Genomic DNA, 15,884 nt, shown 5'->3' on the forward strand with positions numbered 1-15,884 from the left:
ATTTCCCAACCAAATGAACCCAAGATACAAATTGGTATAGCTATCCTAGTATCAAAAAAAAATAATCTTCAAACTAAAATCAATCAAAAGAAATGAAGAAGGTAATTTCATATTCATCACAGGAAAAATCCTTCAGAAAGAAGTCTCAATTCTGAACATCTATGTCACAATTACAAAGCCACCCACATTCATAAAAGAAACATTACTAAAACTCAAATCACACATAAGACCTCAAATATTTATAATGGGAGACTTCAACACCCCACTCTCACCACTAGACAGGATAACCAGTCAGAAACAACAAAGAAACAAATGAACTAACAAAAATTATGGCCCAATTGTGTTTAACAGACAACTGTAGAACATTCCATCCAAACATAAAAGAGTGTATCTTCTTCTCAGTGCCACAAGGAACCTACTCTAAAAATCAACACTACATACTTGGAAACTTACCAAACCTCAACACATACAAATAAATGGAGTAACTCCCTATACCCTATCAGACCACAATGCTTTAAAGTTAGAATTCAACAACACCACATATTGCAGAAACACTACAAACTCATGGAAATTAGACAACACACAATTGCACCATTCCTGGTTCAAGGAAGAAATAAAAAAGTCATTAAAGACTTCCTAAAACTCAATAAAAATGGTGATACAACATACCCGAACATATGGGACACTTTGAAAGCAGTACTAAGAGGAAAGTTCACAGCACTAAATCCTCACATGAAGAAACTGGAGAATGGTCACACTAGAGAATTAACAGCACAACTAAAAGTTAGAGAACAAATGAAGCAAACACACCCCTGAGGAATAGATGCCAGGAAATAATCAAATTGAGGGCTAAAATCAATGAAGTCAAAACAAAGAAATAATACAAAGAATCAATTTAAGAAAGAGTTGGTTCTTTGAGAAAATCAACAAGATAGACAAACTTTTATCCAGATTAACCAAAAGGCAGAGAGAGAACATGTAAATCAACAAAATCATAAATGAAAAGAAGGACATAACATCGGACAATGAGGAAATCCAGAGACCCTCTGGTCATACTTGCAAATCTGTAGTCCACAAAATTTGAAAATTTAAGGGAAATGGACAATTTTCTAGATATATACCACTTACTAGAATTAAATCAAGAACAGATTACCAATTTAAATAGACCTATAATCCCGAATGAAACAGAAGCAGTCATCAAAAGTCTCCCAATACAAAAAAGACCAGGACCAGATGGATTCAGTGCACAATTTTATCTGCAATACAAAGAAGAACTAATACCAATACTCTACAAATTGTTCCACATGATAGAAGCAAAAGGGACATTGTCAAACTCTTATGTGAATAAAATTACTTAGTAGCAAGTCACACAAAGACACAACTAAGAAAGATAACTACACTTTTTATCAGCACATACTATTATGTAAACTAATGAGTCTCATAATGACATTTTCATATATGTTCATAATGTATCATTGATATTTACCACCCCCTCATCTTGCTCTCACTCCAGACATAATTTTCTTCCTTTTCCCAACCATCTCTCCATCTATCTACTTTCATGGGTTGTTCTACTTTGAGACTCAATGAATTGGATTTGGATTGCTCATAAGAGCAAGTGTGAGGGTTTGTTTACAGGAGTATGGGCAGGTTACCAGTGGCTATACCCCCCCCCACATACATATTCACACATGTGCACATATATACACTGAATATGGATGTGCATTCACATAAGTCTTCAGGGAGGGGTAGAGCTCCCAAAAGCCTCTACCCGTTCCATGTGTGGATGTCCTCAGATCCAATTTGGTACAGGTATCTTACCTTCATACACTCTGTGAGTTCAACAAAGTCAGCATTCCACAGCCTGCTTCCATGTATACTCTTTTGCCCCCTTTCCAAGATACTCCCTACACTACAATTAGTAGCCATGCCTTCTCAGGACTGACCTGTTACGAGTTTCTGCAGTCACTACAGGCCACTGCACAAAGGCAGCTAGCTTCCCTACCAGAGCTGACAGCAGCACTCATCTATGAGAAGAAGTACAGTCAGAAGGCAGTTTGATAGGCATACCATGTCCATACAGCAAGCAACAGCAGTGGCTCTGACCTCCCCAACCACATTCTTTTGGCCAAGTTTATGGGATCAGATATGAATCCCACCCCAAGGACCACAGCAGACATCAAATCAATCAGAAAGCAACTGCTTATCCCATACATTCTATGATGCTAATATTTAATACTTGGCATGTACCCACTAGTTTGCTGTATTAACGTTTAAAAAAATCCAAGATCAAAGAGTGAAAGACATTTCTATGTCATTTGTATAAATTTAACAGTTTTTTTGTATAGTGAACAATTGACCTGTATTTAACACATCTTTTAATACATCCTTTGAGTTAAAAAAAAAGTAATAATTTGACCAAACGTAATTTATACATATGGGCTCAGAACATTAAAAATGAGATGAAATACTGTACATTCTCCTTTGTCTTGTCAACTCCAATAATAACTCATGTAAAATTACCTAGAAACTTGATAAAAACAGAACATATGAAAAGCAGTCAAGAAAATATTTACGGGCCAAAGCTGGAAGAAAAGGAGTATGAAGACTGCATCAGCCAGGTATGATGGCACACACCTGTAATCCCAGCAATCATGAAGAGGAAGGCAGATCTGAGTTCAAGTTTTAGGTCAGTCAGAGGTACATAGTGAGACATGTCTCTAAATATATAAATACAACAATCAACAAGACATAAATAACATTACCTTAAGAGGAGGAAATAACATCAAAACATGGGGACGTGGGGACTTTATTAAAAAGAAAAGGCTCCAGCCCATTCTTGACTTTGTCTACACCCTGAACAAGCTCAACCACACAAGCCTTCGGCAGGCCATAAGAGTCTTCTTGGTTTATTTGGGGGCATGGTATCTCACACCTGTAATCCTCACACTGTGGAGGCCATGGCTGGAAGATAGTCACAAGTTCCAGGTCAGCCTGGGCTACAGATTGTTACCCTGTTTTTATAAAAAAAAAGCCTTCCTGGCTTCTCAACAAAACAAGACTCTGTGAAGGGGAAAGGAACAAGACTTGGTATGTCACACAACATTTTCCTGTACTTTCACAACAACTGCTTTTTCCCATGTTTATGCAAGAGGAGGTACACTCGTATCCAAGTTAAGTCAAACTCAAATAATTACAACACACAAACAAACAAACACAAACCAAACCAGAGTCTACCTAAGAAGCTTCAGCTGCCTCTGAACTTGGAACCCTCCTGCCTTATCCCTGGGGTGCTGAAATCATAAACACCAAATAAGTTTAATCATGAGCACTTCCTCATGATCTAGGCCCTGAGAACAGAATAGTAGGCAGGTAATAGCTCTACTTACTGTTCTGGAAAAGGTTATTTTGTGTAGAGAGTGTTCCATACACAAGTAGTATATAGTTTCACCAAATGTAATGATTAAGGGGAATTTAAAAAGTAAGAGGGATGTTACAAAGTAACTAGGAAGGCAACTGAGGTCAAAAGGTTCTCAGGTTCTCAAAACTTTTCAGAGCTATAGAAAAAAAGTGGAATGATCATAACAAACCTTAAATTCAAAGAACAGTGGTTCTTAACCTGTGGGTTGAAACCCCCCCATGGGGGAGGGGGGTCGAGTGACCCTTTCACAGGGATCACCTAGGACCATCAGAAAACAGACATAGTTACATTATGACTCACAACAGTAGCAAAATTGTAGTTGAGATAGGAACAAAAATACTTTTATGGTTGGAGGTCATCACAACTGAGGTTCAAAGCAGTAGGAAGGTTGAGAACCACTGCTATAGAACTACCAGAAACAAAAATTGCCATTCATGTCCAGCTTATCAGTAAAGGAAATTACAGAATTTTATCCTACACACAACCTAAGGCTATTAGTTACTATAGTTGACTGATACTGAGTATTTCTCCAGGAACCAAGAGGCTGGTTGTTCAGGGTGAATGGTGGGTTGAAATTCATAGATTCTCTCAGCATGTATATCAGGATATAGTGAATGATAGCTAAAGAAATATATAAAGGAAGGAAAATCATATTTAACCCTCATGGGTTAAATCCTTTCTTAGGACAAGTGACTTCAATTCATTCCAGCCACTCTGTGGTCTTAATCGTAAGAAGCAGGTGAGACAAGGGGGATTAGGATAAATCCAGGAACAATTCTATACTGGGAAGCAATTAGCATATGGTGTTACCTCTCCAGGCAACACTCAAAGACCCCATCTTTAAATAGCAAGTTCCACTTAAAGTCTAATATCTAAATGATGAATAAAAATGACCAAAGTGACAATTATTTGAGTTCTCCAAATAAAGGCTTTCAGTAAAAATACTCAGGACACTTCTGTTGTCACGTACTTGTTCTGAATGACGCACACACATAACCAAGTTGAGATGCTTTAATAACCTTGCTGGTGGAGACAGACCAAGTATATTCTATATATGAACCACATCACTTAACCAGAACAAATTAAACTCTTATAAAAAATAAATTTCCCTCAACTTTTCAGTCCTGTTACTGCTCAGCCTGCTCTGTAAGCCCTGAGCGGCTCATGTTTCAGTCTGGTAAAGTCCAAGAGTTGGAGAAGTCTCTGCTTCAATTTTCAGCAGTTTCTTTTAAAGGACTGCCCTAGCAGTGACAGCAAATAACAGGAGGCCACTCAGAGCTGAGCGGCAGCGTTGTGTTTGTACCATCTATCAACGATGCCAATGCTTTGTGCAGACCAGATGGAAGGCCAGAGAAACCTCTGATAATATTATCAAGTGCTGGGATGATGGTTCAGTGGTGAACCCAAGACATCTCTTTCTGAGAGAGCGAGCAGTGCTGAGGATGACAACTTACAGCTCCAAGCCACAAGTAGCATAAGGAAAAAAGAAATGGGGGCTGCGGCTTAAGGATTATGTTTACTCTCTCCAGTAAGACACTTCCTCTGCATACACTGTCATTTTAAAACATAAAACCACAACAAACTTGAATGTTTGTTCCTTGTAGCACCAACCGCATCTTTAGAGTTTTTAAGCCAACAGTTCACACTACAAACAGAAGACCTTAAACAAGACACTGTTACATACTATTCGTCTGTACACTGGATGTGCTGCTCTTTTTCATTTGCTCTGAATCATCACACTTTGGTGAGAATAAGAATTGGCTCTACAGGAACTTAGACCCAAAATGGCAGCTGAGCTTCAAAACCTCTGCAGAGCCATCTGCTTACCATTCATGAGACAAGGTCTTTATCATCTCACTCCTCACTGTCTCTGGGAAAGAGGACTTCTAAAAACATACCACAAGACCCAGCAACTGCACTCTTAGGCATATATCCAAAAGATGCCCATTCATATAACAAAGATGTCTGTTCAACTATGTTCATAGCAGCTTTATTTGTAATAGGCAGAACTTGGAAGCAACCTAGATGTCCCTCACCCGAAGAGTGGATAGAGAAAATGTGGTACATCTACACAATGGAGTACTATTCAGCAGAAAAAAATAATGGAATCATGAGATTCGCAGGCAAATGGATGACACTAGAAGAAACCATCCTGAGTGAGGTAACCCAGTCACAAAAAGAGAAACATGGCATGTACTCTCTCATATATGGATTTTAGTCATAGATCTGGGGAGTGCCAGCCTACAATCCTATGGCCAGAGAGTCTGGGAAACAGTAACTTCATTTACTGGCTGGTTAAGTACTGAGCTGAACTCAAGAAAGCCAGTAACAGAGAGGGAGGACTGATGATCAAAGGGATTAAGACTGGGCTGGTTGAACCCCCAGAAACAGCTGACCAGACAAAGGTTAACTCTTGAATCCGAGGCATCAGCCTGGGAATCCAGCATGGGACTGATCAAGACCCCCCCGAATCTGGGTGTCAGTGAGGAGGCCTAGGTAATCTATTGAGCCTTGGACAGCAGATCAGTACCCATCCCAAGTATACACACGGTCTCTGGACTCCCATAGAACAATGTGAGGTGCACTCTCACCCTGAACTCTTGGGGAAGGGTCTAGGCCCTGCCCTATATGAAATGACAGACTATGGACACCCCCATGGAGGGCCTCACCCTCCCTGGGGGAATGAGGGGATAACGGGGGGGATGGGGGGAGGGCACAGGAGGAGGGGAGGGAAAGGGAGAGGGACCTCGTACTGACTTGTGAAGCAACCTTGTTTCTTATCTAAATTTAAAATGGAAAAAAAATATTAATAAAAAGAAAAAGAAAAAGAAAAAAAAAGAAAGATAACTACACACCAATATCCCTCATGAGCATTGATGTAAAAATACTCAATAAAATACTGTCAAATGGAATCCTAAATCACACCTGAAAAATCATCCACCATGATCAATTAGGCTTCAACTCAGGGATACAGGGATGGTTCAACATATGAAAATTAAACCATACAATCAACATATAAACAAACTGCAAAAGAAAAACCACATAATCTTTTCATTGGAAGCTGAAAAAGCCTTCAACAAAATGCAACACCCCTTCACTATAAAGGTCCTGGAGAGACCAGGGATAACAGGAACATACCTGAACATAATAAAAGCTATATACAGCAAACCGACAGCCAACATCAAACTAAATGGAGAGAAACTCAAAACAACTCCTCTAAAAATCAGGAACAAAACAAGGCTGTCAACTCTTTCCATGTCTCTTCAATACTGTACTTGAAGTTCTAGTTAGAGCAATAAGACAACAAAAGGAGATCAAGGGGATACAAATTGGAAAGGTATAATTCAAACTTTCACTATATGCAGATGATATGTTAGTTTGTATAAGTGACCATAAAAATTCTACAGGAAACTCTGACAGCTGATAAACACCTTCAGCAACATGGCAGAATACAAGATTAACTCAAAAAAAATCAGTAGCCATACAATATACAGATGAGAAAGAAATCAGAAAATCATCATCCTTTACAATAGCTATAAACAACATAAAATATCTTGGGGTTACTCTAACCATACAGGTGAAAGAACTGTATGACAAGAACTTTGAGTCATTAAAAAAAGAAATTAAAGAAGATACCAGATAATGGAAAGATCTCCCATGCTCTTGTATAGGTAAGATCAACATAGTAAAAATGGCAATCTCACCAAAAGGAATCTATAGGTTCAATGCATTACCCATAAAAATACTGGCACAATTCTTCACAGACCTTGAAAGAATAATAATCAACATGATATGGAAAAAAAGAGTCAGGATAGCTAAGACAACACTGCTCAATGAAGTAACATCCAGATGCGTCCTTATAAAAATATGTGTTGGTAACTATGGATCAATAATTGTGTCAGAGCTAGCCAATGGAAAATGATAAGAAATGGCCAACAGCTTCATAATGAATATAGTGTCCTGTGTGTTATCTGGGGGTTCAGACAGCTCGACAGGGCCCAAGTGGCTTGTGATGAAAGTTACACATTACACTACATCCTTGTTTTTCTGCAACATGCCAGATTTAATATGGGTCAGACAACCATTGCACTAGCAGAGTCTGGTCTACCTCTCTGTACTGCAAAGGAAATAGATCTAGGATGAGGCCAGGATACTCTCTATGCTCTAAACCATAGGTATCTCCCAAGTCGTAATCAACATCATCTCTGTTCCGATTGTCATAATTACTGTAGTAGTTTCGATGCAAAAAGCTATTGTTTAAAAAGTAGTATTTTGGCTAATTTTATATCAACTTGATACAGCTGGAGTCATTTGGGATAGATAAACCCAACTGAGAAAAAATGTGTCTTCAGATTGGCCTGTGGATATGGTCAAGCAAGTAGTGTATTTTCTTGACTGATGATTGGTATGGGAGGGCCCAGCTCACTAGGAGCAGTGCCACCCCAGAGAAGGTGGTCCTGGGTACTATATATATAGCAGTCTAAGCAAGCCATAAGGAGAAAGTCAGTAAGCAGCACTCATTCATGGCCTAGACATTAGATCCTGACTCCAAATTTGTGTCTGGTTTGAGTTCTCTTCTTCAATGTTAAACTATGAAATGAAAGTGTAAGTGACATAAACTCTTTCCTTTACAGTATACTTTTGGTCTTGATGTTTCATCACATTAGATATCCTAAATAATTAAGGGAGCTACAAGGATTTGGAAGCTTCTGAGAGAGGGAGAATCAGATTTTTTCAGGAATGAGTACCCTGAAAGTAGTTTGCCCATGCCCCTGTGAGCCAGCCATGTAAATGTGGGCAACACTAATTGGATTCAATATATATATATGTATATATATATATACATGTATATATATGTGTGTGTGTGTGCGTGTGTGTGTGTGTGTCTTTGTGTGTGTATACATATATGTGTGTGTGTATATATGATAGACAGATACGCATAAAAGAAATACATTTTATAAAGAAATGTGAGATATGGGCATAGGAGGAGATAGAGAGGAGAAAGGGATGGATCAGATCAAAGTACATTGTACTCATGTGTAAAATTCTTCAAAACTAGGCTCCATTTTCCTAGAAATATCTTAAACAGTAGAGTGTAGTGGCATACTACCATATCTCATAGCATACCCAGCTATAAAAATTTTTGTAGATAATCTATCCATTGAATTGTTTTATGTTATTTAGAATTTTTTAGATCATTGTTTTTCTTTCTTCCTCCATGTTCCAATCTCACAAATGTGTGAATGGATTTCCATATCAGATAGCTTCAAAATGTTTCTAAGATTGAAAATGAAATGCTCTTATTGAAACTGTGTCATCAAGTTGTACAAAAGCTAATTCCTCTGTCTCCTGTTTTCTTTGATCTTATTGTCTTTAAAATTTTCTTTCCATTTAGAGGAAAGAAACCAGTATGGAAGTCAGCAAACTCAAGTTCCATGTTCAGCCTTGTGCTAACTTGCTGTGTGCTCTTGAAGAAACTACCTGTAAAGCTCTCATCCCTAATCTATGAAATATGGAAGTTTTCAAGTTCCCTTCCTTCTTTAATATTATGACTCTGTGATTTTCTGCCCTGATTTTCTTCATTCTTCATTCACTAAAGCCTTCCATGTATGACCTAATGTTTAAAGCATGCATGTTTTCTGAAGAAGCAAATGCTATATAAATAAATGTGAGCAATAATGTAAATAGTGATGGAGAATTACAACACTTCCAGCCATAATAGGAAAGCATATTCTTCCTCTGAGAGCAGAGATGTGTACAGAAGTAGTTGCATTAAAAACAATTTTCCATTATTTCCTAATCTGCTAGAACTTGATAAAGAAATGTCTTTGTAAAGGTAATACAGAGAGTCTTCTACTTATTTATTCCATATGTAAAACATACTGAAGCTTTGAGGCCTCTAGAGAGTTAAAGCAAAATTCATTTGAAGGCACTGAGGAAACTAGAGCTGAACTGTGATCATACTTGACACTTTCAAAGGAGAATTTTTGGGGCAGGACCTAGGAGAGTTTTTTAAAGGGCCAAAAATTCATAGGCCTGTCACATCACTTAATGGGAATTAACTCAAAAATCATCAATTCAGTGCAAGGAATTTTTCCATCTTACATGACAATATAATTTAATAAATTACTAAATGTCAGAAAGTTGTATTTTCTTTATGCTTGTTTATTGTTTGTGTTAGCACATTAACTGACGTACTTTATGTGGCTTAGTATTTTAAGTTAAAACTTCCTCCCAGCACTTGGGAGGCAGAGGAAGGCAGATCTCTGTGAGTTCGTGGCCAGAATGGTCTATAAGTGCTAGTTCCAAGACAGCCTCCAAAACCACCGAGAAACCCTGTCTTGAAAAACCAAAAAAAAAAAGTTAAAACTTACTTGTTGTCCCAGTCACCCCATTATCACCTGTGCTAAGGGAGTATAATTCACTCTTATGCAGGTTCCCCATTTGTCAGACCTGAGTCAGTGATCTCTCTCTAGCTCTGGTCATTTGTTCATATTATTGCTCCTCCCTCACTTCAATTGTACCCCAGGGGCTTGATCCAAATATTAGCTGTGGATTTCTATCTGCTTCCTTCTGTTTTTGGAAGAGGTTTCTAGATCTCTTGGGTTGTGGATTGTAGTCTGGGTATCTTCTCCTTTATGTCTGGTATCCACTTACGAGTGAGTACATGCTATATTTGTCTTTCTGGTTTTGGCTTACTCACTCAGAATGTTTTTTCTAGTTCTGTCCATTTACTACATACTTTAGGATGTCATTGTTTCTTTCTTTCTCTTTTTTTTTGGTTTTACAAGACAGGGTTTCTCTGTATTGTTTTGGAGGCTGTCAGTGGTCCAGCCTGGCCTCAAACTCACAGAGATCTGCCTGCCTCTGCCTCCTGTGTGCTGGGATTAAAGGCGTGTGTCACCACTGCCCAGCAAGGATGTCATTGTTTCTTACCACTAAGTAATACTCCATTATGTAATTATACCATATTTTTTTATCCATTCTTCAGTTGAGGGGCATCTAGTTTGTTTCCAAGAACTGGCAATTATGAATAATGTTGCAATGGGTTTAAGATCTAACTCTAATGCACAAAGTGACTTAGATGAGCCCATTCTATATGGTGAGATACCTTGCTCATCCTAGACACAGGGGTGTGGCAGATGAAGATATATGCTGGTCTTGCCTCAATGAGATGATGGGACTGACTGAGTAGACTCCCGATGGGATGACTTACCCCCTCAGAGGAGCAGATGGGAGGTGGAGGCAGGGAGGGGGGCGCAGGAGGAGAGGAGGGAGGGGCAACTGGGATTAGAATGTAAAAAAAAGTTAATAAATTGGTTTAAATCTTCCTCGTTATAGAAGTTAAAGGCTCCCAAATACTAATTTTCTAAGTTACTAATTAAATTTAGCATATCTTTTGCTAATGATTATATGTGTATAAGAAGGAAGACATTCTCTTTGTAAGCACAGGACATATGGAATGCAAAGGTAATAGCCTCTTTAAATAATGCTTTACAGTCTGTTTACTCCCCCCCAAATAATGATAAATGACATCCTGTGAAAAGTATAACCAAATGTTGAATCTGGAACAGATGATGATTGTATAAGAAGAATGGGCTGTTGGAGAATGGTGATTGATGGCAGAGGTCACAATGTGTTAGGCTACTTCAGATCCTAGGATTTGCTGATAGCTCACTCTTCAGTTTACTTCCTTCTCACTCCAGAAGCAGATTTGAATGGATTCTTAATTTTCTTTACCTAGGACACCCCATGTAAAGTTGTTTTTGGTCCAGGATTACAAAAGTTTTCCACTCTTTATGAAACATCCAGGCAATTTTGAATAAGTGCTTGAATGCTGCACAGTAAGTTTGATTTTAAAATATGGTGTTTGTATGACAAATGCTATCCCGTCCTTGGCATGCATTGTGTGTGGTTCCAACTGGAAAGACTTCAAAGGCCCAATGAAAGTACACTCTCATTTTAAACTCTTCTGTGATACATCTCAGATAATAGAATAATAATATACAAATACAGCACAACTGTGCTACAGTAGACTTGCACAAAATAAGCACTCTTTAAATGTGTAGTTATGTAGAAATAATAAAATATGAATTATTACATTCATGTTTATGCTTTACTTATAAAAAACTAAAACTTTAAGTATAAATTTGCTCTTACCATCACTCCTAAGCCTCATCCTTATGATCATCACCAATAGCATCACTACTAATTAAATGGTTAACAGTTAAGAGTTCTTACTACACTTGCAGGGAACCTGGATTCATTTCCCATCATCCGCACTAGGCAGCACACAACCATCTTCAACTCCAGTTCTAGGGAATCTGATGTCATCTTCTGGCCTCTCTGAGCACCTGCATGCATATGGCACACAGAAACTCACACTGGAGCACACACACACTCTTAATTAAAAATAACCAGTCTTAACATAGGGAAGCATAGTCTTATTGCAAACTAATATGTCATATTTGTTTGATATCCCTGGGAGCTCTGCCCTTTTCTGCAGGGAAATGAAGGAGGCATAAATCTGGGGAGGAGGGCAAGCAGGGAGAGTGCAATAGGAGGAGAGAAGGCAGAACAATTGGAGGAGAAGAGGGAGGGAAAACTGCAGTCAGGATGTAATATATGGGAGAAGAATAAATAAGCTAAATAAATAAATAGAAAATCTTCTACAAATCCTTTTATTAGCTTGATGTGCATGTGTTTCAGAACTTTTTCCATGAATTTAGAGATATTTAAGTGTACCCACAAAATAGAAACAACTTACAGTCAATTATATGTGGATATTTTTACTTATATGATTGCAAAATCTAGTTAGTTGTTTTAATATTATATGTTGTTTGTTTTAAAATAATTCTTACTTACAAGATCGGGCACATTCAGGGTGGTATTGCCATAGAATACCATCCAACAATGTGAGATGCACTCTTTTTTTTGTTTGTTTTGTTTGCTTTTTTTTTTAGTGCAAACAGCAAGTTTATTTTCTTTGATAAGAATTAACAAAGGAATGATAACAAATGAAGTACAATTAAAACATTTGCATATGGAAACTTCCCTTGAAACGCTCAGATTGTTGTCACAAATATTGATTGTCAAGTTAAATTGAAATCCTAAGTTTGTTTAAAAATAAAAATTTATTTCTTGGGAAATTTCAGGATGGTAATTTTCTTTTTGAGCCATAATTACTGAAGGTAAAAATATTCTCTTAGCTAAGACTAAGAGTTTGGGCCAGTACTGTGACACTGTATACATTCCAACTTTATATTCCTACTTTGTAAAATGTTGCAAAGAAAGTACATACATTGTGAGATGCACTCTTACCCTGAACTCTTGGGGGAGGGTCTAGGCCCTGCCCTGGATGAAATGACAAACTATGGACACCGCCATGAAGGGCCTCACCCTCCCTGGGGAAATGAGGCAAGGGCACAGGAGGAGGGGAGGGAAACAGAGAGGGACCTGAAATTTACATGTGAAGCAACCTTGTTTCTAATTTAAATTTAAATTTAAAAATAAATAAAAAAAGAAAAAAAATAATTCTTGAATGCTAGGCCTGACAACCTGAATTCAGTTCACTGGATACACATGGTGGAAGAAGAGATCTGACTCCCACAATTTGTCCTCTACCCCTACACAGGCATGCGGCAAGTGTGTGCCCACACTCATACACATACATACTAATACATAAAGTAATGCCTTTTTAAAAATTAGTAAACACAGAATCATCTCGTTATAAGTTATCCATTTAAAGTAGAGTAACCAAAATGGAACTGAAGCAACACTAGGATTTTTATGGGACAAAACAAAACATGTTGGGAAATGCAGTGAACAGAAAAAGGGAAAGGAAAGGGAAAGGAGTGTGATAAATAATGATAGAAAACTAGACAAGTGTAGAAAGAGGGTTGGGCATCCATAATCACAGGCAGCTATAAAAACTCACATTGCCTTTTCTCAGTGATGACTAATGACTGAGGCTGTCCTCAGAAGGAACTAGGTTTCAATATTCATCTCCAATATCAGAAATATTGTAACTATTATAGGACATGCATTAATGTAGATAAGTCATACTGGAAAATGAAAGAGGCAGAGAAGAGGGGAAAGCAGGATATAGCTTAGAAATGACAGTGATAATAAAGAATTTATATATTTTTTTCTTTTTTCTTTTATTTATTTATTTATTTTATTCTTTTTTTTTAATTTAGATAAGAAACAAGGTTGCTTCACAAGTCAGTTCCAGGTCCCTAAAACACAAAAACACTTTTTTTACTGTGAGGAGCTATAACAAATGTTGAGCTTTGCTAATGTAGCATTCCTTGGAGGACTGCCAATTTGTCCCATCATTATATATACATTTACCTGAGAACAAGCCATCAGTCAATTCCCTTCTTTATGGATCCAGTTAGGAAGTTTATCAAACTTTTACTATCCTGATACTATTTTGTGTGTAAAGGCAGCAGCACCTGCAATACTTTCTACCAGACTCAGAGACTGGAAATCAGGGTAAAAATGTCCTCAGTTGGTGAGTTGTGCCATAGCAGAGAAACAAAACTGATGAATTTTTACAGATAGCTCAACCCTTAGTTTTTCCTTTCCTACATGGTGAGGGTCTGTTATTTCAGCAGATGGTAGTTATCTCTACAACCTGGGTTTGTGATGTCAGCACCCTTTTTTATACTGTGCACAGGCATTTTCAATTTAGTATGATCATTATTAAAAGCAAAACTGAAAACTTTATTTGTAAAAGTAGATGGAATCTCCAAAACAATACAAAGAAACCCTGTCTCGTAAAAACCAAAAAAAAAGTAGATGGAATCTAAGGGGTAGTCCCAGCAGAAAGCATTTCTCATACTGGGTAAGGAATACATTTGCCTACAGCCATGGCACAGCATGAAATTGATGCCTCGTCAATGTGTCCAATGAAGCATTCCCTTTGGTTTCCAGGTTCCAATATAAAATTCCACTATTTCACAGTTTTGCAGTTAAACAAATGAGTAAATTCTCTCTTAAGTTTCTTTTGAAAAGTGAAAAAAATGTCTTTTGGATTCACTATCAAATGTTATATTTACTCAAGCCTAAATACCACATTCTTTCACGCAATTTAATACTTTTTGGTTGTCAATGAAGACACTTCCATTCAACCACCTAAGTTTTTCTTGTTGAAAATTTGATTGTTTGCAAAATCCACCTAAGTATAAGTACTCCTTGCCAACCAGTTCTCTATTAGTTCACTTGATCAAAAATATACTACATGAACATATTATGTGATATTGAATTCAGTCACAAATATAGACTATATTGATTATCTTGATTATATTTTCTCTTTTTTGATTTTTTGAGACAGGGTTGCTCTGTATTGCTTTGAAGGTTGTCCTGGAACTCACTCTCTAGACCAGGCTGGCCTTGAACTCACAGAGATCTGCCTGCCTCTGCCTCCTGAGTGCTGGAATTAAAGGCATGTGCCACCAAAACCCAATGATTATCTTGATAACTTTAAGGAATGACATAGTAATAATTCAAATTTCAATTTAATATGGGATATTTTACATTATATATTTTTTCTCTGTCATTTTTCTTTCTTGGTAGGACGATGTGCAGAGATTACTTATTCGTGTCATGGATATGACGTTGAAGAAATGAAAGGTGCAAATAGAGAGTCGAAGTTTCTTTACTGATTGTTAAATTAATAAAGTTTAGATTTATAACAATGTTTTCTTAGAAAGAAGCCCAAATTGAACCTGACCCAAGAACATTCTGACCTTGGGCATACAAAGAACAGAGAAAGCAGTTTATATGATAGGTCCTCAGCTCTTAAATTTATAATGTACTAAGATCTATGAGATTGTTAAGCAGGCTTGTCTCCAAACAAAAGAAATTCTCTATGTATGTGCACTTTAACACTGGCACACTAAGGACAGATGTCAATGTTTTACAGAACAGACATTTCAATGAGTGGAATGTGCTATTGCTTAAAATTAATGTGTATGTTTATTCCCAGATGTGTTCTTCTCTATGTACTTCCATGTATTTGCATTGCATGGTAATATGTTAGTCATAACATTCAATTTTCTTGTCAAATGGTTCAATAATGATGTAGTATATGCAGTAGTTTGAATGAGAATAGTATGCACAGGCTAATGTGCAATATGAAAAAATAAATGACCCAGAGATATTTGGTTTCAAACTTTAAGCTGAATATCAGTGAAGCAAAGCAACTGGCCACAAGATTCTTGCCTCTACCTCAGGCTGAGTGGGCTTTTCGTGTCTCCATGACTCTCACCAAGTCTCAGACTGTATCCTTTCTTCACCATGGCTGGAGAATAAATGCCTCTCAGAGACCGTGCTTCTGTCTTATATAATTCCCTAATGTTGGAATTATAATGTTGGGATATTTACTTTTGAATAGACCTTGTTGTCCTTGGACTCCCAGAGATCCATCTATCTCTTAATCCTGAGTCCAATAACTAAA

The sequence above is a fragment of the Mesocricetus auratus genome, unplaced genomic scaffold, assembly GCF_017639785.1.
Source record: "Mesocricetus auratus isolate SY011 unplaced genomic scaffold, BCM_Maur_2.0 Super-Scaffold_100054, whole genome shotgun sequence".
Taxonomy (NCBI): domain Eukaryota; kingdom Metazoa; phylum Chordata; class Mammalia; order Rodentia; family Cricetidae; genus Mesocricetus; species Mesocricetus auratus.